This window comes from Vanessa atalanta, chromosome 15 (genome assembly GCF_905147765.1).
Source record: "Vanessa atalanta chromosome 15, ilVanAtal1.2, whole genome shotgun sequence".
Lineage (NCBI taxonomy): Eukaryota > Metazoa > Arthropoda > Insecta > Lepidoptera > Nymphalidae > Vanessa > Vanessa atalanta.
This window is the reverse complement of record NC_061885.1, coordinates 10,773,880-10,798,970: the sequence shown is the minus strand read 5'-3', so window position 1 is coordinate 10,798,970 and position 25,091 is coordinate 10,773,880. Positions and strand designations below refer to the sequence as shown.

Here is a 25,091-nt window from a genome sequence, read left to right as displayed (position 1 = left end):
AAACTAAGAACGTTAAAACTCACTTATGCTTGCCCTGATGTGAAATCGTCCATTCATATTGAAAATTGTAGAATTGAAAATGGGCTACCTTATAGGAAGTGTACTCCTCTGTCTATATATTGACTAACCAATCAACTTTGGGAAGCAATGTTATGTAACTTACGCCTGTAGTTACACTGGCTCATTCACCCCATCAAACCATAATAAAAAAAATATCAAATATTGCTGTTTTGGGAATAATATGCGAGGATCGGGACCTACGCAGACACTCTTTCACAAAGCCCTGCCGTCAAATAAAAAAGAGATCCATGTGTCTACCCAAAAAAAAAATCTTGGTCTTTATGTATCACTAACGGCGGAGAAATAAATAGGTACTTTCTTTTCAAATAAATAATCATTGTTTCAAGGTCATTTCAGAAACATGGCGACTTGACATACTTCGATATGCATGCTCAAGATTAGCCAGCGATACGAGTGGAATTCGCCGTTGTTTCACGTAATTAATCGATTAATCGTGGTCTGATCGCGTTCCGCGGCAACAGTCCTAGACGTGTGTGAATCGGATTCAACTATTTATTCGATTATATTTTATATGCGTTATGCTATTATCGATAACGTTCGCTAGCAACAATGGGAGAAAATGAAATAGTTTATTACAAGAAATACTTGAACTTTGTAATGATTAACTTGAATATAACCTGAAAGACAATATATCTTCGGTTTGTTTTGAATGCAAAAAAGTGCTGATTTATACCGAATGCAAATCTATTTATTTTTATATTATGCAATGGAAATAATACTCTGTGCATATATGTCTTAAAATCGCTTTTTAATTGACACTTTACAAGTGTTCCTAGTAGAGTTTTTATTAAATTGACATTAATTAAAAAGTTATGTTGTACTTTTCTGAAGATATCCGAAACGAAAGAGAGTGCACGCTTATACTCCGTCATATACAAACGTACATACATACATACTACTTGCAAAGAAATACTTTTTTTTTTTATAAATACATATTATTTTTGAATTTGGAATAGGAAGCTAGAAATTATTTATAATGAGTTCCGATGTCAAATTAAAAAATATTAACCATCCTTTGATGTTTTATTGTGTGTGTATTAAGATTTGATTGTGTACAATATACATTAGGCATTTCCTAATTATAGTAAACGGATGGCGACTACGGAATATGTGGGTGGGCATGAGCACTTATTTATTCTTGGAATCTGCACTTAGTTGGTATTCCTCTATTGGTTTGAGTCAGAGGTCAAAGGTCAGTAACGCTGCTCGACTCGGGTACAAAATGTCCCCCACTCTCGTTGTATAATGAGATAAAGCAATATAATTAAATAATGAAACATTGAAATTCACAGTTTGTCAATGAAATGTCTTTTTTATATACAACGATATGGCTTATTTCAAAACAGCATGTACATATGTTCGATCATTTATCACTATTTCCTCTGATCAAAGCTTACACTTTAAATTCTGACGTCGTCCGTTATTTTCATGCGGCGTGTTTATGTATTTAATGTTTTTTTTTAATTTTTGGGATATATTTAATTCACTAAAAATGTTTTACGTCGTTTTGAATTTGAGGAAACCTGCATGTGTCTTATTTCAACGAAATTCTGCCACATGTGTATCCACCAACCTGCATTGGAGCAGCGTGGTGGAATATGCTCCAAACCTTCTCCTCAAAGGGAGAGGAGGCTTTAGCCCAGCAGTGGGTAATTTAAAGGCTGTTAATGATGTAATTTAATGAATTACAAGGCATTCTTTATATATAATATGATAGCGATCTTGATATGATAAAATTGAGATGCAACCGTTGCAATTTCAGCTGCTTACCTTATCAGGATAATTTATTACACTGTGATGTCTCCATTCGCTACTTTGTCGTCTAAATAGAAGGGTAGCCTTACTTGTATCGTAAAACGATGCCCTGACGAATGTGGCCATATGAATTATTGAAATGCTATAAAGAATTCACAGTCGGCTCGTAAAAAATTCCCATTTTGTACAGAATCGAAATAACCCCGCGTTCGTTTCTACGACAGAACCTTATTGCTCGTTCAGGAGTCTCCGCAAAAGGTCAAAACCTAGTAGAACGTGTCTGTTACACGTCTATACTAATAAAAGAGGACACGTTTCTTTTGTATTGCCAAACTGAAAACAATGCCAGAAGATGCAGCAGTTTTCGGAGAAGATTTATATTTATCTAATATTATCCAAGTAGCTGTACAAAATTTCTGCTTCAAATTTAGACTATTGATATGACTTGAAAGGCGTGAATTTGTTTTTCTTGTTTAAATATATAATTAATATATGAAGAAACACAATAATTATATATATGTATCATTAAATTATATTGCATATATATTTCAATAAGCAGCATATTGAATTGCGTTATCGTTCGAAAAAGATTTCACTGTATAATATATTGCAGTCAGATTTATGATTAATTAAATAATAATATGATTTATTTTTTTCAATAATAATCTGTAGTGATTGACGTTTTTTAATTCGTAGATTTCGATTACACTTGACTATTTTTCATGGCTTTAGATATTTTTTAAAAATTACGCAACACTGATGTATCTATAAAACTAACTTTAAAAAAAGTTAAACTACAGCAAAGATTGATTGACTTGAGGTTTGTACTTGCACAATGTTTTAGTGCAGAAAAATACGTTAAAATCTCTACGTAATACGATTGTTGCCACATTTTATAATATAATGCTCATTAGCAATGAAACTCGAGTAGACAGAATGCCATTTCCTTAAGATATACATTATACATATATTTCTTTATGCCATTAGTTGTTTTCGTCCTACTAAAATAGATCAACTTTCTGAACTGAACACTACAAATACTGTTGTAGACCTAACAGTGACCTTACAATGTGTGTGAAAATGAAATATTAAGATCGAAAGCAAAAAAAGTTTTGGGCGTATTGAAACTGTCCCAATATTATTATTTTTCCGAAAGTATTTTCGTAAATAGTCAAATTAGTCTAGGACGTAGAAAAGTTTATGGATTATCTCATAGATGCGTTGACCTTGACCAACTTCACTGAACCAGCCTTCTAGAAACTCGCCTAACTTGTTTAACGAGACGAAACATCTGCACTTAACAGATATTGTTAATATTCTTGCCGTCGCGTCGGTCGGAAACTGGATTCCGAATAGCTTTCAACATTTCCATCTACGTTGAAATTGTTAGCTTTGTTCGAAGGGAAAATAATCGATGTTATATCGATATCATTGGTTTTAAGTGGTGTTAAATACTTGATTCATGACTTTTTATTACTAAAATACCTTCTGCAAACGACTTTGTTCTAATTTAATAAGGAACTAAAAAGACAAAGTTGGTATTATCCTAATACCCTGTTAATTACCGGATATAATCGGATTATACGGAGAATTAGGTGATTTCGTCGGGAAAATATTAAAATATTTTTTCTTCTTATAATTCCAGTATACCAGTGAATATAGAGTTATTAGACCTTTCATTTTGCGGGGAATGTTTGGAATTTTTTTCAAAACAATTTTCCATCCGATCCGCACCATGTTTGCCTATAAGAACAAAACAGAAATAAATTTTGCTTAGTTTAATGACTCTAGCAATTTGTAGAATCATAAATTTTTCATTTATTAAGTAGCAAGATTTTTAAGAAAGTCCTAATAAAACTCCCGTCTTGTATATCTTGACAAATTAGTATGCTTCTCATAAAATCGAGCGTGTATTCCAAATCGCATGTTTGTACGCTTAGTCACGAATACACATGATTCTCTTCAATGAGTAATTAATTCGTATCTAGTACATTATGTCAGACCTGACGATGTGTTTAACAGATAGTTGGGTAATTTGCTACAGCTCTAAGTTCAGGGTCGGCATTCCTTTAACCTCAATTATGTTTCATAAAAGTTGTCATGTTTATGGCATAGCGGAAGTCTTGATCTTGGTTTTCGTTTATCTTGTTGCTGTCTGTTATTGTTGTAAATTAGTCGTCCTGGTAGTTTTTGAGGGCCTTCGAAGAATTCATATTGTCCTTTGCACCTGAATTAAAAATAACGTATACGTCGCAATTAAGAATGTTCATACATCATATTTGCGATTTGTACCACCGTGTGATTACATTTGTATTTATACATATATTTGTATATTATGAATACCAAAATATGTTTTTTGGATTGTCTTTGATTCTTAGATGGAGATAGTTTAACAGCCGGAGGGTGACAGGGGCACATTTTTCTAGTAAGAATGAAGGCCACGAGCAAAGCCGGATGTAATAACTAGTTGTTTATTACTAACGATTCGCTTTCCACGCCTACTAGATCGATGGACATGTAACGTATACTAATAACTATATCAAACATACTATGTATTTGAAAATAAAGACTAATTAATTTCATTCATTGTTTTTGCGTCACTCTTAGCAGATAATCTTAGTCTATTTTGTTATTTTCCATGAAGTGATCAAATATCATATTTCTATTTATTGTCACTCAACTGATTCCATTATCCTGTATGATTAGTTTTCCGTATAAAGTCTAAGAGCAGTCAAAAATGACTCATACTCACTATCTACCTAATATTAATGACTAATTCAAGTCTGAATGGGATTCTTGTCTCGGTACTCCGAAGCTATAAAATATAAAAAATTAATCCCATGCGAAGTTTCCTCAATGAGAAATCCCAATTAGGAATGTTGGCGTGTCATTGATATTTTTGTATCAACATTTCGTGTGTGCCATGTGATCGACTAACCGCCTCCATTTTATTAATCGTTTTTAAAATGGCACTACCGTTTTCGGTCACTTTACATATACTCATCTCACATAAAATAGTCATGGTAAAATAGTCATGTCAAAATAACAAAAACAGATTTTATTAATTTGTAATATCGATCAGTGGCGCTTAAATAGTGAGTGGTCCTAAAATAAGGCCTTGCGAAACTCCCAACTCCAGCAAGAACCTAATCTTGTCCGTGTTGCGTTAAGTATTTTAGTCTATAAATAATGTGACACGTCACTGTTTATGTCCAGTATGCCTTTGTAATGTGCAATTTGACTTATACAATGATAACTGAGTTATGCGTTGCAATGTTCGTAGTGCCAAATAAACGTTGACCAATTTCTTAATTCTTATAGTATATTTTTATTGTATTGTATTTCTTTAAGTAACCAGTTTGTTTAATTTTCATTATCATTGTTACATTCTAAATATCCTAAAAGTACAACCTTGTGTCTAGGATCTTTCACGTCAAAGCAGGACGATTTTGATCAAAGGATTGTAGAGCTTATTACTTTGTGATAAAGTTTCGTTTAGATAATCGAAAAAATCAATGAATGGGCTATTAATAATTGTCTCGTGAATGTTTTTCGCATTCCGTTAATTTTTTCCTGTTTTTGTATCCGCGATTCTTTTCCAAGAATTTATTGATATGTATATACTTTATTTTAATTGTAATTTTATGTGGTGAATGTTGCGCCATATGATTACGACTTTTTAATTACTTCAAAAAATATATACCATTATCAAATTGAATATTTTATATTAATTAATAATACTAAATTCTGAAAGGAGTTCTGTATAATAAATAAAGGTTTAGTTTCTTTGTAACGTACCTACATGGGACATGTGTAGACGTTTTATTGTTTTCTTATTAAGAGGAGACTTCTGTCCGTAAGTGGGACATTTACGAGTCTTTACTATCGACTATACTATTGCGTCATATTACCGCTTTATTTATTGAAAACTTCCCATTCAAGAATCAATATTGATCATGATCTTCATTCATAAAATTAAGAAAACGCCCAAAAGTTATCTATTTACAATGTTATCGAATGTTATCTAGGGTCGCCCTTCGCGGAAGCGGGGTTATCGATATCGACTGTCGAATGTCGACAGTGGCTAGATAACGAGTCACGAGGATGAAATCAGATTTAAGAAAAAAAAAATCTATAGAATATGTTTATTTTATATCGACATCGGGACGGCAACTGTTTAATTGCTATTCCATTTTTGATAAGAGGTTTTATAGTTCGTGTTTACAAAATACTTGACCATTAAATGCTGATATATTTTTTCTTCTGCATTCAGTTTTATTAAACGACTTCTCTTTCTTGTTATTGCGTTTTTGAAATGTTTAAGCAATAGTCATCAATACCTTTAGTTACAAGTTAATTTTATCCATTAAGGCGCTCTACAGACAGGACTCTTCTGATCGGTAACTCTTTAAAAATCTGTTCTCCCTGACGTGTTTTTAACATTTTTTTTGTCCTTCGTCTACAAAACAACCGTTAATCGCCATCTTTTCCCTTTTTTTTACGTCATCACGCTGTCCCGACAACGCGTCCCAAATAAATTAAAAACCCATCAGACGGTTTTTGCCGCTCATTTCGGGAACTGAATGATCAACTCTGATATAACTCGGATTAACAGTTGGCGACAGTTTTTATGTATCGTTGTGTAATTCGTAGTTTATTTCGTAAATTATTGTATTCCATGAAAATAGTTCTTTAATGCATCTGGTTTGGATACTTTTTGTTCTCTTTTAATGATTTTTGTATATTTGAGTGTTTTATAATATAGGTACGCTTGTTTGGTGGTTATGTTTTATCAAAAGCTGACAGTAAATATATTCCCTCAGGAAGACGCGCTTCTCTACTTACAAGACGTCTTAATGTGCGTGAAACGAGTAAGGACAGCAAAAAATTATGAATTCGATTATATTTACTAAGTATTATTTTATTAAAAAAAAAAAAGAAAAAATATATATAACGTTAAAGGGCGCGCCTCCATGCGCATATAAATTTATAATGGTGGTGGACTGGGACGGGGAGTTCGTGTATTGGTTTATTTATAATAATGTTAGTGATCATTGTCTTATAAAGCATAAACTTTACGAAATATTATAATAGTATACCTAGACGTTGAATTATTAGCAAACTAATGATAGCTTCGGGGTAACATTTCGTCTATACTGCTTATCTCGTATCTCCTTTGGTTTGACCTAAATTTTGGAGGTCAGTCAAATCGTGACCGCGGCAGGTGTAACCCTAATAAAATTTACCCATTTACCGACTGGAATAGTAACATAGTTGTTATTTTTGTAATTTGTCATGGAATGGATTAATTACTTGTGATTAGGGTAATTATATTAGTTATGTACACAGGTGATAGGTTTTTTTGAGGCCCTCTGGAAAACATTATTAGTCTGTGTTGTTGGGAAGAGTTCATGAGACTGTGCAATAACAGACTAAAAAGATCCATATATTTGTAACTCTATTAACTATTACCGAAATAATCATTAATATATGTATTTTATTTAGCGGCTAATAAAGACTGTTTTTGGTAGATGGAAATATTCTAATTTGGTGCATTGAATACATAATTATGATAACATAAATATATGCTCCAATACAACATTAGGTATGGCTGTTTTCTGATATTACACTTGCAGTAGGGACTTGATATTACACCTAAAAAGTTGCACTCATGACTTATTCAGAATAGTTGGAAAACTTTTTGAGAAAGGCCCATATACTACAATTTAGTACAGATTGATTATATGTTTGAATTAGATGGGTGTCAGAGAGGCATATTCACCAACTTGGATGCGAATAACGTCCAAGAGAGGAGATCTTAGCCCAACAGTGGGAAATTTACAAAATGTTACTTTACATACAAACATATGTACATACATACATAAGGTAAACAATATGAATTAATGGTGATGGTATCATTATAATTTCAAAACTGATCATGTTTCAAATAATCGTCTATCATTGGTAGAGTATATCAAAATGTATGTGTAAAGGCGCCATGAATTATTGAATAGTTGTTTCTCTTAATAATAACATGGAATGTAATGGGTTTTTTGTATCAATCACCATGGAAGGACGTGAGTCATGCCCGTGGCTCATAAAGTTCGCGATATTTCGGAAGTGACGTCAGATAGGAAATGTCGCTTTGGTCAGAATCGTGGTAGTTTTCTCTCTTGAAAAATCCCATTTTATTATATTTACATTTTTACCTTACATTTATAGAGAAAGTGCTTTCCTTTATAAATTGAATAGGTTGATTGTCGACATATTTCTTTCAATAGAAAAGTCTGATTCCATCTAAGAAGGTTGTATAAGCTTTGAAGAAATCACTGATTCATTTAAGCACGCAAATAACGAGTATGACCACTTAGGTAATGATCGGCAAACCTCAGACAGAACAAGTCGTAAATCTAGATTTTGAAATCTAAACTTGTCCAGTAACAATTGTCCAGTCTTAAGAAGCCTTTGTTATGACGATAAAGAAAGATATACCCGTTTATAACATATTTAAGAGGACTTCCAATTACAATGAATACGTTTATTCTATCCAATTAAATAAGTGAATTTTAATTACCTTGATTAAAGAAACGTAATAAGAACTACAAAACACATAACGCAATATATTTCACGATAAGTAACTATAATGCCATCAGATAAGCCATGTAGACTATATTTATATACAGTCGTACTGGATGGCGTAGTGATCACTCGATCCCACAAGGCCAGGAGCCATCTGCCGACCGGCCGGACCGGACGACGGCTGCGCGCACGCAGTGGGGTAGGTTGCGAACATTGTAGACTGGAATTTGTGCGAACTGCGAATTCGCTAACGACCTTATTTATAGATGGTGTTGCTAGCTACTAGGCATGTGTTTCTGTTTCAAAGTTACAACTACGAACAAGTGTCACGTGGAATTTTTAATGAATATTTTATAAATAAATGCTTCTCGATATATATTAAGATATTTTATAAGTTTATTATTTATAGATATGCTCAATTCTCTTTTAGCTTAAATTTAAATGTATTCTAAATTATATTCCATATAAAATGGAAATTTACTAAGACATTTTAAATTTGTTGCGTAATAAAAATTAAATATTACGAATTACTAGTGCTATTTTTTTAAATGAATTCGAAACACGTCTGTGACCAGACTTGAAATTTATAAAAACAAACTCACATCGACATGCGGCATTAAATACGAACGTTATGATAAATTAAGGAAGTAACCATTATAGCGTATCTAAATAAGTCAGTTTTTGACATTTCACTTTCGAAAGTATTTTTTTTTTTTACAGAATACAGTTATACAAGCTGTTGGTATCGCCTGAATTTATGCGATCCTAGTAACTTGAAATATATTTTAAATTTTGAACAATTTAATTATTGCGTAATAAATAAATTATAATTGTATAATGACGAACCTCTGACCGATTCCGGCCACGGTGACCTTTTCCACATAACAGAAGATATAAGGATTTTGTCTTCAGAAATAAGATATTTTCCTCATTACTTTCTTACCTCACGCTCATAATCCCGAAATGATGATTGCATACGACTGAATCGAGCACAGGACTGTACTGTTTTCCGAAGCACGGAAGTAACATTGCTACCTTCCAAACCCCTAGCTTCTTCTGAGAATATATTGCCAGAAGGGATTTGAACCTAGGACCTCGGACTTATAAAGCGGTAGTCGAATTCAGTCCAATACTTAAATATACAATATATCTATGTTTAAATAATTTTGAAATAATAATAAAATTGTTCAATTGTAAAGTAATATTGTTAAATAGGGAACGGAATCAAGCAAATATCGCTCTGAGCTTCAATTTAAACCTTGCGAACCAGGTCACCGCCGAATGACTCATGTGCTCCTGGTACCTTGCGCGGACCGCGGGCTTAATTCAAATGCAAAATCCTTTGTTTGCTTACATCATCCATTGCAAACAATATGGTATCAATGCAATCATCGTTCAAACAAGGTTTTAAGTTAACTTCAAAGTTCATAAAGGTTGTTTAGATAGAGAACATAATTTAAACTTTTTAAGTAGAATTATTGTTCGAATGTTGAAACATGAATGATAGTAAAATGTCATTAGTAATGGTGAATACAAATTAAAATAACACTTACATCCAATATATTTCGTAGAACGATTTAACTTATCCTAATGATTTAAAGTAATGTCGTATTTCCTGTAATTTATAAAGGAGTTAGTATGGTACGAACTATAAATTTTACATAATTTATCAATATACATAATTGTTTGTAAGATTTTCAACCCACAGATCTTTAATCATTTATTGATCATTACTACTGAAATATGTGACGTTAGATATGTCAACGTTCAAAGATTCGAGAGAGTACATATTATCACGAATATTTTATTAACATTCCAACTAAAAATACGGTCTGGTCTAATTAAAAATTTGTTTTCGTAGACCAGTGAAAAACCCATGCTGATTTATTCTGATACATTTTTATTTTTTATATGTATATAGACTAAGTAACAATAAAATTCGCCGGACTGTACAATTCACCGTATCTCTATCCGCAATTCGCAGAACCTTTGTTCTCTTTTATCAATAACCAAAAGTGCATTCAAAGAGAATCTCATTCACAACGTGATAATTCATAACTTCAATGCAATTTCAACGTCAATACATTATTCAAACGAAAACAGAATCTCGCTTACAGTCGGGTGCATTTGCGAAAACTAGTTCGAACGCTTTTGTGATTCTAGAAAGCCGCGATTTTCTCCGCCGTACGGTATGCGTTCATAAATCAAGGAACCTTTGAGCGCCGCAGGTGTCCACGCAGCATATCGGCAAGACGCCTTTGTCAGCACTGTCCGACTACACCTGCGATGTCCCTTATTAGCCGGACGATCGCGATGCACGCCGTACTCATCCTTGCTCCGAGACGTCGTCGCCTATTTCGAACGGTCGTGTTACCTTTTGTCAATACGTCGACCGATTTGATGTCATTTACCATTTGGATAGAGTTAAGATTCGTACGATGTCGTCACCGGATGGGAAGCTGAGATGCTGTGTAATTCGGCCGCACAATACAGCAATAATAATCGCGGGTCGGTCGTAATTGCGACGACATCCGTTGAACAAGATGTATAGTACACATGTCCGTGTGAAAGTTTCGAGAGGGCCGCGCGAGCGCGAGTTCTCTTATCAGAACCTGTTCCGTGCATTTTAGATATATCGGCTTTCTTTACGGTCCGATACTTAAATAACTGTCTCGAGAATTTTTATTTAATGTCCGTTGACATTCACTTGAAGTACTCGCTGTGCTGTTTTCGTAACGCTCCTGGTGGTAGGAATTTTCGGCACAGAGACGGTTGGTCATCTTCTCGGAATAAACGAGTAAAGTCATTCCGATAATTTTTGGCAATGAATAAATTCATTCCGTTTCTATAACGCCAGAATTTTAATGAAAGATCCAAACTGTAGATATGTTTATACAATAGAGTGTTACTCATTTTTGTATCATCCAATCTTAGTTTTTGTATCGTTTTTTATCTCTTTGCATCTCAGTGCAGAAAATTCGCAGAACTTGCAAAAACTGAAAGAAATTTAATCAGTAGTACACAAAGGAGTTGCATTGTATCTTAGAATGGGAAGAATGAATTCGGTACCGTTGTGAAGTCTACAAAGTAAACGTCGGCCCGATACTAATACACCATTCTTTTACAGTTTAATGGTAGAAATCTTTAGAAGTATATGTCTTAACGCCCTCGACCGATTATCTTTAATGTGTTTTAGAACCGGAAGTCTTTTGTTGGGTCCACCTCACTGTAGTCTCCGTTGAGATCGATTTGTGTGAATGTTTTGACAAACCGCCGATAAATAAATATACAGTCCGTCTTTATTTACGATTCTGACCGATAGTGGAACGAAGTAATCGTTGCTTTACGCAAATCCAGGTAAATGTTATACTATTTCTGAGAATATATTACAATTGAAGAAATACAATCCGATAGATCCGGTTCGGATTTGTCCGTAAAAGGTTTATATGTATTTAATTTTGATAATATCAGTGATAAAAAATTTGAAAGAGAAACCTCCACTGGTAGCGTCTAGCGTGGGATCGCTTCAGACGACCGGATATCCTTTTATAGCGTTTTATGTTAGTGTTACACTTCTAATCGTAAAAAAAGGATTCGAGAGTGTTTAGTTGCATTTGAATGGATTATAATTTGTGTTTCTTTAAGTGATTGTTACTTTGTTAAGAATATATATATTTTTTAAATATTTTTATCGGATGTTCATGAGCTCCTTTTATAGACTGTTTTTTCTTTTCGCTTTTTTTTAACATCTATTCATATATAAAGTTATAGGGTTATGGTTTATACAGGTGTATGATGTCGCTATTGATATTTTGAATATTTTTTTTATTTATGAGATGAATAGTAATGTTAAAATTTATACAACGTTTTATCATATATCATCCGATATATTATTTAGTATTGTCGTGTTCCGATTTGAAGGCTGAGTGAGCCAGTGTACCTGCCGGCATAGGGCACGTAACATCTTAGCTCTGAAGGTTGGTGGCGCATTGGTGTTATGTAAGGAATGGTTCATATAACAGCGCAACTTTCTGTGGATGGTGAACACCACTTACCTTCAAGTGGTCCAATTGACCGATCGTCTTCCAATTTTATAAAAAAAAAAATAGTTACTTATTTTTCTTTATAATCTAAAAAGTGTAATTCCTATTTTTTTCTAAATGTATTTCCTATTCTAATATATACGAACCCAACAGTTCTATGATAATTATTACAATTAATTTTATTTCCTAACAATCATTATTACCTTAAAATTGTTTTACTGCGCTTTATTAGACCATACTTAAGATACCGTAGCTTTCATACAACAAAAACACTAATAATCCAAGACAAAAACAGATATGTTTTTTTTATATATACATATATATCGTTGTCTGTCTGTCTGACGGGTCGAGATGAAAGATTCAATCACGAGCGAGCGCTTCTGAGAAGGCGCGTCGGTTTTTTGCTAGTTTTATAGATTTAGGGCTCCACAGGACGTGCTGCGGAGCCGCAATTGACGCTGTTTTAATCATCGTGCTATATAATTCTTATTGTATACGAAATAAAATCGATATTTCTCTGTCAGTGAATACAACAAAGTTCCCACCGTATGTCTCGGGTTTACTACAAAAGTGATAAGGTGGTTACATCAAAATTATTCCTCCATCGCTCTGTGGGAATCTTTTGTATAAGTGACCACAGAAATTGCGATGGTTAGGATGTATTTTCATTTTGATCCGGTTGGAAAAATATGTACATTTAATACAAGTGTCAGGATATTCATTGATTTGTATCGTCTACTACGCAATTTTTGTTATCGATTTGAGTAAACAATTTACAATCGTTTTATTCGCGTCTTCGTTTTAAGTAAATGTTTTATCTCGAAAATAAATCGTATCTTATAAATCTACGTGACTAAATAAATAACGAGGGCATTAAACGACGTCGCAAATGTTAAATTTTATCATTGAACGTAAATTAATTCTGTTAATTGTTATCGGGAACCCGTCGTCTTCGAGATTAATATATACTTGTACGATTTTTTTTTAACACCAGCCGCTCAGGAGTCGTGAGATGTGTTTTTTTCTAAGAGAACCGTAACCAATACTATCCGATGTATCTATTCGAACTCGACGATCGGTTCACCTTACATTTCCATCGTTCTGTTCTTGAGTCACAAATTGATTGATACTCGACGAGCATACAATACTGAAGCGCGTCTATCTATCGTAAGCAGTTTCGGCGCTGTCCGTATTACGTAGTTTATGTTTTTATTAATGTCTAAAGCGCTAAGTGGATGTTTTTTCATCTCGCTGAGGGAAAGATTTATTGCGTTTTTTTCACAGACCACCGAGCGGTTGACACCGATGATTGAAGGCTTGGGAGTTCAACGCATGTGTCTTTATGAATGAAACTCTTTTGTTATTTTGTTCTTGTCGCCTTTCGGGGAAATAACGGTTAATGCGGTCGTTAGTTGACAACATTTTGATTGTAAGTTTTTATTGCGGATTTTTTTGTTTTACTCAGTTTTTTTTTTATTTTTGTTAAGACTCAATTATAAAACTTAAATTGAAAAATGAAATTACGATTCAAATAGTAATAACAAGCAACATGTATCTATACTGAATGGACACACTTTTGGGCATTGCCTTCTTTTCTCTTGAATTTTCAATAACGAATTTGATTGGTGGTAGGGTTATAAACCACTAATCAATGATCTCTGTGTTGCTGTGTTCTGGTTTGAAGTGTGGGTATGCCAAAGTTATCACAAACGCATGGGATACGACGTCTCAAATCTCGGCTGGTTGATCAGTGTCTATAGTCGAAAGATACGATTTACTATGAGGTGCTGGAGTTACTCATTTGCCTCCATAAATAAATAAAAATAATAATTGCTTTTTTTTATTTAATGTTTTGTGGACTTTTTTGTCAATTAATGTGTTCGGCACTAAAGAGGTATAATAATAAACAAACTTTCTTCCCAATAAAATTTTATATTAGCCGCACAAATCGAGTAAGATAATAAAATGATCGCTACTAAATAAGGTTTCAATGTTTTTACGCGAATACCGTAAAAACTCGTCAAAAATGTTAACGATAGTCATCAAAGTGGACCGTGATCAAACCTGCAGATTTTAAAAAGTCAAAAATAAACTCCGGATTTATTTGAACATTCGTAACTGCATTATACTTAAAAGTATTAAGATCGGGTTAATTGGACGAAATTAAAAGAAAACTTTGGGAGGGCTGTCTAATATATTTTACATAATTCGCTTGGAAACCGTTTTAACGTTTCAAATGTGAAGGCTTAATTGGATATAATTTCGGTATTTGATAATCATTATGAATATTATATTATAAGTAAAGAATCTCGTTAAAGTTAAACTATCGATGTGATCATATTAACATTATTGTGGGAAGATATAGATACAGAAGACTATAGTTACTCAAATTAAACTTCAAGGATGAAAGTTCGTGTATTGGTGCTATAAAATTTAATGTTTTTTTTTCTGTTGCTCATAGTGGTAACAGTGACAAATGTTTTGACATTATCAGGGCATAAACATGCATAATAACAATAATTGATCGCTTACACACAAATTATCATTTCATTCTGTTAGTTCGTCACAGCATAACGCCATCAATTGTAACAATTTGTCTCTCGTCAATGACAATGAAGTGATTCGATAATTTCCTAAACTACTATAATGTCCTCCCGTCATTACCGCCATCGCGGCACCGTGACGGTAAGTGCCTAACCACAGGTTTCTGTGTCAATAGCTGTCATAGCATCCTATGGACAGCCCTGGCGCTTGCTAGTACACAGTTGACGGCAATTTTCCGTACAAAAGGTGTAATTGCTCGAATGGTCATGAATTTATCTGTGAATGCGTGAGTTTTGAAAGGAGACGCGCGACGAAGGAAACATAATTTTTGTGACGTCATTTTAGTTATACTTTACTATTTAGGTATATCTGTTGTCTGACTGGTTACTTCATGTTATTGCTCATGTTTCAGTTGGTAGAAACTTAAATAAAGATTGCGGGTTCGAACCCGGGCAAGCATCGCTGAATTTTCATGTGCCTAATTTGTTTATGCGTGAGTAAGTCCGCATGTGTCAGATGATAATCTTCTACACGTTTATCCAACAACCCATATTGGTAGGGTATTTTTGAATAAGCTGTTTCTCAAAAGGAGTCGTTTTCCAAATATGAGACCGTAGAGAATACTCGTTCATCCAAGTGTGTAAAAGTAGAATTACAACGTATGAAGCATACGTCTTAATGTATATTTTACATAATCCTTTCTTTTAGAAAGTCCTTTAAAAAAACTTTTCACGTATTTAAATTTATTAACCGCAAATGCATGCCGTATTATGCATGTGACTTTTATAAACATACATAAATACATTCATACATATATACATATAACAAAAATGTTGTTGTATAATCACCGAAAATGGTAAATATAACACAACCTTTTCTTCCTTAAAACCTTAAAATTTCTTATGTTAGTGTAAAGTTTTGAATATGTTCTTAGTTTCCTAGAGATATCGTTTAATAAAATTTTTTATTTATTTTCGTTTTCTTCAATTCATTCTAAGCTTCAATTTTATTAATATCACCTCACGTTTTGTTGCGGAAGATCTACGTGTTCTACTGTAATCTTTTTATCAGTTCCAAGCCGTTCGTCAGCGTTCCCTGCGCCAATCTGACTAATGATAGCGTATCGTTATCGGCGCGGGCGCCTCACGCGACGTTTTGCGCAACATGATTGTGGAATCTATGCCGGTGTTTGTTTGGCTCCATGAAATTCGTAAAATTATACCTCTATGGCCTAAATAACGTATCACTAACGTTATGTCATACATGCAGTATAATTGTATCGATGATAAAAATGGACCTTATATCGGACTAACGCAAAAATATGTCATTAACCTTCAACGCGTATGTTTTAAACGATATGAGATTAAAAAAATAAATAAGAAGATAACATATAAATGTATGTATAAACTAAATCCTATACAATCCTATGCAATGTACGTTCAAATAAGTTTCATATGTAAACGAAAACTTCAGCGACGCAATCGCCTTAATTAAACTACGGGCAACAATACGTAACTCAATAGTTGAGTTGAGTGCAAAACAATTGACAAACAGACACCGTTACTGAAACAAGAGAATCGATACAAGCCGGCAACTGTCTCGCGACTGCATTACTGCAGCGCTAAAGTTAATCGCTAACGTTTCAACTCTATAAATAGTAACGTCTGACGCGGTAGACAGCTCAGCTCTAGCCGGATGCGGTGCCTAACGTCCCATATACAAGACATTCCACTCAATAGTCGACTCTAATATTAACTGCATCGAGTTCAAATTGCATAGCTACGTGAAGTGCAACAAAGTTTGACTTGTATTACTACGGGATAAGGTAGTATTTACGCTGGTCACATCGTACGTTCGATATAGGTCGGAAAATAAAGCGCCATTTATAGTACTCTGCCGTACTATCGTAGTACTGCGGCGGTGTGCGTGTGTATCCTCAATGACTGTGTTTTGCAATGCAGTTTTCTCGCGTGTGTGGGTGCGATGTAGTTATGTTTAATGAATGGAATTACGCTTGTGTTCGTGCCTCGGGTCGGGATTATTGATTTCTCTGAGATAGGTTTTAGCATATTTTTAGTTCCAGACCGAGTCGAGACGCGCAGTGTGCGCTGTCGATGCAAATCTCATCTTGAATTTTAATTTCGTACTTTCTCTTACATCATTTTCTGAGTGCACTCGAGAATTTTTCCACGTTAATTTTTCAAATCTCGAATGTATTAATGATTCGTTGGCATTTTTAATTGTCGACATTAGATTCGTATTAAGTTAAAAAGTATTCGTGAGTTGAAGAGTATTGGTTTTTAAAATGTACATTGTACGGTGGTTTTAATAGATATAATATTACAATTGTTCCTAAATTGTATATATAATAATTGAGTTGATTAATAATCTTCGTTAAAATCACCCTTAATGTTTTAGCAGATGACGCATCAAACTTTGTTTATATTGTTAGAGTGTTGTATTGTCGCGATCTTGCTTGCAGTTTGTCTAATTAATACATATATAAGATCTAATTTTTCCTTTCCGTGTCCCAAACTATTTGGGTTTGGCGCAGCATGACTTTTCCTCCCATTCTCCTCTGTTATTCATCATTTGGTCGTTTACATCCATCTCTCTCAAATCCCTCCTCACACACTCTATCTGTATCTTCTTATTTGGTCTTCCCCCCCTCCTACCTCCCTCCCCTCCCTCTACGTTCATGTTCATCACTCTTATATAAGAAACCGAAGCCTGTCACCTTTTTTACACCTACGATGACGTCACCCCAGCCTTACTTGAGTTTCATAATAAGTATTTTAAAATTATTTACAGCTATTTGAGTAACAAAATAAATTTTATCGATGGATGGTAATACTTTTATTCGAGTTACCACCCTAGAAGATTTTTTTTTTTTAATTTATAATACATTTCCACGAACTAAAACTAAATTAGTATCGTGTCAAGATTGTCATGTCACAAACTTCGAGCGCGCTCGCGGTAACTAGCCTACTCTAAATCTGTGGATACACACAATATATCTCACTGTAAACGTATTTGTAACGATAAATTGATATTTGTTATTTATAATTTATATTTTCTTTACAGATATACGAATGCAGTTACGTCGCTGCATAGAACCACTTTCAGCAATGGTGGGTGATATTTTATAATATATAACGATACGTATTACATTTATATAAATGCATTTTTGAAATCCGAGGTGACAGGTGCATTTTAATCGATGATTACGGGTTTAAATCCAGGCAAGCACCGCTGAATTTTCACGTGCTTAATTTGAATTTATAATACATCTCGTGCTCGCCTGTGAAGGAAACATCTTTAGGAAATCTGGCTGAGTCTAATTTCAATTTCTAAGCCCAGCAGTGGGTCGTCCTGGCTTGGCTTACTTTACATTAGTGTTATTACATAAAGAAAAACACTTAAATTTATGATGGTTATATGAAATTGCACTAAGGATGTCACACTAAACAGTGTCTTAGATGTTCCAGCGATTCAGATTTTTATTCAACGGTAGAATAGATGAACATCTAACGATACAATACAACCCAAGTCTATTTGTACATAAACAGCAAAACAACAATGGCTACCAACAATCTCTTCCAGACAACCTTCTGATAGAGGACGTTGTTGCTGGCAGGTGTACGGATGTTAAATTAATCTTCGTCCCATCGTAAATATTGTTTTAACCATTAAATTGTATTAAGATTGTCGAATCTTATAATAATAAAAAATATGAATACGAAAATATTGTCGAATATTTTACTTCCGAATTTGATATCGTTTGAAATAAGTTGTATTTTCAAAATCTAAGACACCTCCAAGACGCAGCTCAAGCTGTACGAACATAAGACTTCTTCGTAGAAGCTTGGTCGTACAAGTTTAACTGCATCCTTGCGATAAGTTTTAGTGTTTCATCGAGAAACTGAGCGATATTTGTCTATACATATAATAAAATTGGAGTGTCTGTTTATAATATCAAAATAACCGCTTTTTACTAAATGCATATGTATGTATACACTATGCGTACACCAAAATATATTTTTTTTTTTTAATTTTTGTCTGTCTGTTCTGGCTAATCCCTGGAACGGCTGGACCGATTTTGACGGGACTTTCACTGGCAGATAGCTCATGTAATAAGAAGTAACTTGGGCTACAACAATAACTTTTTCGTTAAATTCAAACGCGCACGAAGACGCGGCCACAGCTAGTTATATATATAATGAAAATGGGTTTTATTTAACGTAACAATATTAAAATAAACATCCTATATTTATTTTAAGAGTGAGCCAGTGTAACTAAAGGCACGAGGGACATAACGTCTTAGTTTACAAGGTCGGTGGCGCATTGGCGATGAAATGAAAAGAATGATTACCAAACTCTATGGGCAGTGGTGGAGTGGGCATCTAGCATCAGATGCCTCATATAAATGTACACAAACTCAAACTCATATTCCTTTATTCAATATAGAAGCATTACACTTTCTTATTGATGGTCAAATTAAACACTACCACCGGTTCGGTAAAAGGAACACCCTGACCTGAGAAGAACCGGCGTAAGAAATTCAGTAGATCTTTTTTTTTTTTCGTCAAATTAATTATATACATAATTGTATATAAATAGAAACAGCCAGGACAGGAAATTCATTCCCAGACAAATATATGACATAACATACATATAAATATATTATGTGTATTATGTCAACTCCGCGTCGGCAACAACTCACAGGAATACCTGATTCATAATTCATTTTATAATCTCCTATTATTTTTATCGATGTTTTATATAATATGATATATTACTTTATATAAAGTATATGTCACGCTTTATTATACTAATAATTATCGTTCGATAATCGTTAAGATAAAGGGGCCTACCTGTCACAACCGATTATAGTGACGATTCATAGTCCATATCTAAATGCAAGGCATATTAAAGCCGTTGTCCGAACCGAGTGGCTGTAAATTGTAAGGAATTTAAATTCAGAAGAGACCTTCATTTAGTAATGATAAGGCTCTCTAGATAAAAAACGTAGATATTTACAAAAAAAACAATAATCGAATTTATACCCAGATTAATGTCCTATGTCGTGTCACACACATTACACATATACAGTAGCAGCCTGTAAATTTCCCACTGCCGGGCTAAGGCCTCCTCTCCCTTTGAGGAGAAGGTTTGGAGCATATTCCATCATGCTGCTCCAATGCGGGTGGAAATAACTATAAATAACTATGTTTATTAAAAATAAACTTGTGGTGGAATACACATGTGGCAGAATTTCGTTGAAATTAGACACATGCAGGTTTCCTCACGATGTTTTCCTTCACCGCCGAGCACGAGATGGATTATAAACACAAATTAAGCAAATGAATATTCAGTGGTGCTTGCCTGGGTTTGAACCCGAAATCATCGGTTAAGATGCACGCGTACTAACCATTGGTCCATCTCGGCTGGGTGTCACACACGTGTCTGCAGATTTTTTCTAGCTTAAAAAAATGAATGTTTATATAATTCACTTCTTGCAGTTGCAATTTTTATCTTATGTATAATGTGAAGCGTAAGAAACGGTTAACGATTGCCAACTTTACTTGCTTTCCAAATTTCAATTCAACGTCATCGGATCCAGGATTTGGACCCAGGACTCAGAATCTGTATCCTTATAACCGAGCCACTGTACCAGTAAAGCGTTTGAACTTTAGTTGCAGAAAACAGAAAATCAAATAACTTATTAATTTTGTTTCCTCGTAAAGTCAAAAAAAAATTGTATCCGTAAATGATGTACAACCTCATTCAAGCAACATTTGAAAATATTTTTTTTTTCCGCGAAAGCTGAACGAAAATGCCATTTATAAAAACGATTTCAACCTTTTTCGGAATTATAATCTGTAGAACCAATCTACTGTCGATTCGAATCGAATTTAAAATCAATCAAATCAACGAACGTAAAGACAGTCGCTTTAAAGTATCTCGAAACATTAATTCGTAACGTACAAAGTATCGTTATGTACAGACGAATACTATCACGCTTTGTGCATATCATTTCATGGAAACCAACACCCATACACGATGTCATTCGTCCGTCACGTTCACGTTTCCCAAGGTTTTCAGAGCCAGAGAGTGGTTCAATAAACTCAAAACTCGACTAACTACTGTTAATTTGTTATTGCTATCGCTACCCATTGACGCTTCGTCGGAGAAAATTAAAAAAAAATATGTATTCCAGTGTGACATTATAGATATTATTAAAGATTAAATTAAAAACGGTTTGATTTCGATAGTAGGAAAAAGGTATGTTTCATATGACTTTAAGGGTAAGCTGTGTGTTGATTTAACCATTCATTCTTTCGTTCATTCACCATCACGTTACCCACGTATGTAAAAAAAATAAGCCACTTTTCAATTTAATATGTTTATATGTTTTTTAGTATAAATAACTAGTAATAGTTTTATAAATAAAAAATATATTTATGTATGTAGATCTTAGTAATGATAGGGCTGTCGACAAATCAATTACGTAGGCTATTTTTTTAAAAAAAAAACCTTTTATTTTATGTTGGTTTATTATATGTGCGCTGAATATCTTCTAAGAATATTTATAATGAGAAAAAGCAATTTTACGAATAAAAGCTTTTCAAGATATTTCTTGGATAGAGCGTGACAGATTACAATAAAATCACTATTCTCTTACTTTATATTACAGTAAATTACAAAACAGACTATGAGCAATTGTAGTCGTGTTATCTGTGGCGCTTAAAAATATTTTTAAATATATAGTTTTCATTCAAAAACAAATGACGTTATTTTCTTTATAAAATAATAGGCAACCCTAGCGGACGTTTGATAAAAAATACATAAAAAGTTGTAATTTAGTTAATTATTCATGTTTTTAATATAATAAAAGTACATATCAGACACATTATAAAATTACAGAAAGGCTGTTAAAAAAATTATATTAATTCCGTAAAATTTGTAAATCGCCCTTCAACATAAGTTACTGTTCCGTCAGCCATGTTATTAATATATATTTTTAATATTATAGATATTCTTTTTTATATAAAATGCAGTGTATAATAGATAGAGTAACAGACTGTGAAAATGGTTCTGCCTACTAACTATACTGGTTCTGTATACTAACTCTCGTGTTAGTTTTTTATTTAGAGAAGAAAATTTTTACATTATAAAGTTTTTAAAAATCTACTTGTCTTGTCTGTTAATTATTAATAAAAAAAGTCACACGAACAAGCTATATTTGTATTTTGTTTAACTTATTGACTACTTGGACAAAATGATCTTATTTCTTGGGATATAAGTTCATGGACTATCAACTAGATATTTTCCTAGTTGAATGAAAAAATATATATGTAAAATGCACAGACAATATATTTTCGGTGGTTTTTATTTGGTTGACATTGACTTTCTTCAATGAAAAATCCAATTAATATTACTGACCTGATCCAGGAATTTAATCAGGGACCTTGGGAATTGTAGTCTTATAACCTAACAACAAGGCAAAATATATTTAAATTTTTCATTAAACAGATACTCCCTAAATACATATAATAAAAAAATTGCGTCACACAATGAAGTTTTAAGAACAAACTCAGGGAATTTGTTCAGCTTAACTGTAACTGTGTCACACGGTCGCGATTTCTATACATCAATTAAAGTTGATTTCGTAATGACGTCAATAATTCGATTAACAGATGTTCTATTATCATGAAACATTTTGTTTAATTTGTAAAGTGGTTATTCTATTATATTGTGTTTCTGAAATTAATATATATTATTTTTTTGTAATCGATTCGCATTTTGGGTATTGCGTCTGACATATGAAGACGTGACCTATATGGAAAATAATTTCCGGTTACAATTAAGTTTGATTAGAAACATTATCTAATTTAGACAGCCGCTGGGTCGGGTATGATTTTGGCCTTTTGGGTCTAATGGATTAACGCTGTATCCAAGGCTACTGGCAAAGAGGAAATCCACTACCAGTCGGACTAACCTGTACCAGTTAGGAAGAACCCCACTCTTTAAGTTAGGTTCGGACCAAGCGATTCCCCGGCGTTCTACTGTAGACGGAGAGAGTGCCGCTGCTTCTTACTAGGTATTCTGGTACTTGGTGTCGGAGAGTTCCACATTTGACTCTATTGAGATCAGTCTGTAGAACCCGCACAACCATTCTGTGGTACCAACTTTCTAAGGCGGTTTTTTCGAACCGATACGACTTGGGAACCTTGGGAAAAGAGAGTACTCCTTCCTTAAAGGCCGGCAACGCACCTGCAAGCCCCCGGTGTTGCAGATGTCCATGGGCGGTGGTAATCACTTTCCTTCAGGTGAGCCTCCTGCTCGTTTGCCATCTATGACATCAAAAAAATTGAGATGTATATCATAAACGTTAACTAAGTTTAATTGTAACTGTGTACTATGTATTGTTATATGAAACATAACGTAAGGAACGGCTTTACATTATGCTACATATGTATTGTGATGAAATAATTATATACGGCAAAGCTGCAGGCAACGGAAAATTTAGATAATTTAAATCGTAAAAATGAAAGTTTCAAGCAAGTAATGCTTTTAGATCGATCACGTGACATGTTCTAAATTCGAGAGTGCATTGATACAGATTTGAGACATGCACACGTCCGTAATGAATGTCAAACGTCTGGTACAAATATTTACATAATAATCGCAACTCAACCAGACGCATTCAAACCTCACATTTGAAATATTAAATTAATTTTTATTTGGCAACACCGTATTTGATATACGAAATGTATCAGGCGAGAGATGATGTTTCAAGATACGTTAAGACGTTTCTCGGAATATTTATATATATATTTTTAATGATTACGTTTTACTTTTATTAGCATATTCTATTTTAATAGTTTTATCTCTTAACCCGAATACAGAGTAAGTGTTAATTAGCAAACAGCATCAATAAAAATAATTTCGATATATTTAAAATATATTTCTTATTGAAATGAGATTTAAGCAAAGATTAATAATAAAATATTTATTTGTAAAACAAAAAATATAATAAAAATGTTATAAAAGTACGTATAATCCTTAAAGAGCTGTACAAGATTTTTTTTGCCAGACAAAATTAAGTTGGACGAAAAATATTGCTACATAAACATTTAAAGAGTCAGGTGCAATAACTATCTTTCACATACAAAACTCATTAAGAACACGCACATTATACTAATATTTTTAAGCAGGTACATATATTATTTGCTCCAAGCAATAATCCATACGATTATTGCAAAATGCAAAAGTAACTCTTTCTGTCTGTCTATTTTTCTCTTAGTTTTTCACGATCAAACATCAACTTGATGAATTTTGATATAAAGCAAGCCTCAAATGACAGGCTTTTTATACCTAAAACATGACGACCAACGCGTAAAACGCGAGCGAAGCCGCGGCCGAGAATGAATACATTAAGATAATGTCGTTTTAGATATTTTAGAAACATACATGTATCAATACGTTGATCACAAAACATAAGCAACATACTGTTTCTTTCCGCGTCTGTAGACAGCGTTACAGTTTAATAGCCCTATTAACGCCGAATATTGAGGCCAGCGAGTGTTATAATCATCGGAAACGTCAGAAAAAGGGACATTCTTGGCAATAGTCCCTACGCAATAATATAAGCATGCTTTATGATAAAGACGTCGTCATGATAGACCGTGGAAGTTTGGCACTTTAGCTAATTGGATATAGACCACCAAGAACCAAACGAAAATGCTTACCGATTATAACATCTATAGCGATATCCGTAGAGTCCAATACTACACACGTCGACTACTGTAAAACTGTAGGTCATTTAATACCGGTGGGATTAAAAATTGGGGTGAATCGTAGATATCTCGGGGCGTGGGCCAAATCGAGGCCGTGACGAAACTGATTGATAACGTCTGCTGTGTTTATTTTGATAACCGGTTCGACGTTGTTGCTATGCCAACGATATCTTTCTTTGTTTGTTCTTGGATTTCTTTTTATAATTTAACGCCTATTATTATTTAATAGAGACGTTTTTAGTTGCTCAGCTGTCAAATCGGATTCATTTTGAGCAGACTTTCGATT

General features: G+C 33.7%; 1 protein-coding gene across 3 annotated transcripts in view; it reads left to right on the top strand.

The window, feature by feature from the left end:
- Positions 1-25,091, top strand: part of LOC125069271 (mitochondrial cardiolipin hydrolase-like) — a 142,313-nt gene that overhangs the window by 91,808 nt on the left and 25,414 nt on the right. For all 3 annotated transcript variants that reach the window (XM_047678705.1, XM_047678706.1, XM_047678704.1), the window contains one exon: positions 18,087-18,133. The gene's annotated coding sequence lies outside the window, so the exon portion shown is untranslated. The remainder of the gene's footprint in view (positions 1-18,086; positions 18,134-25,091) is intronic.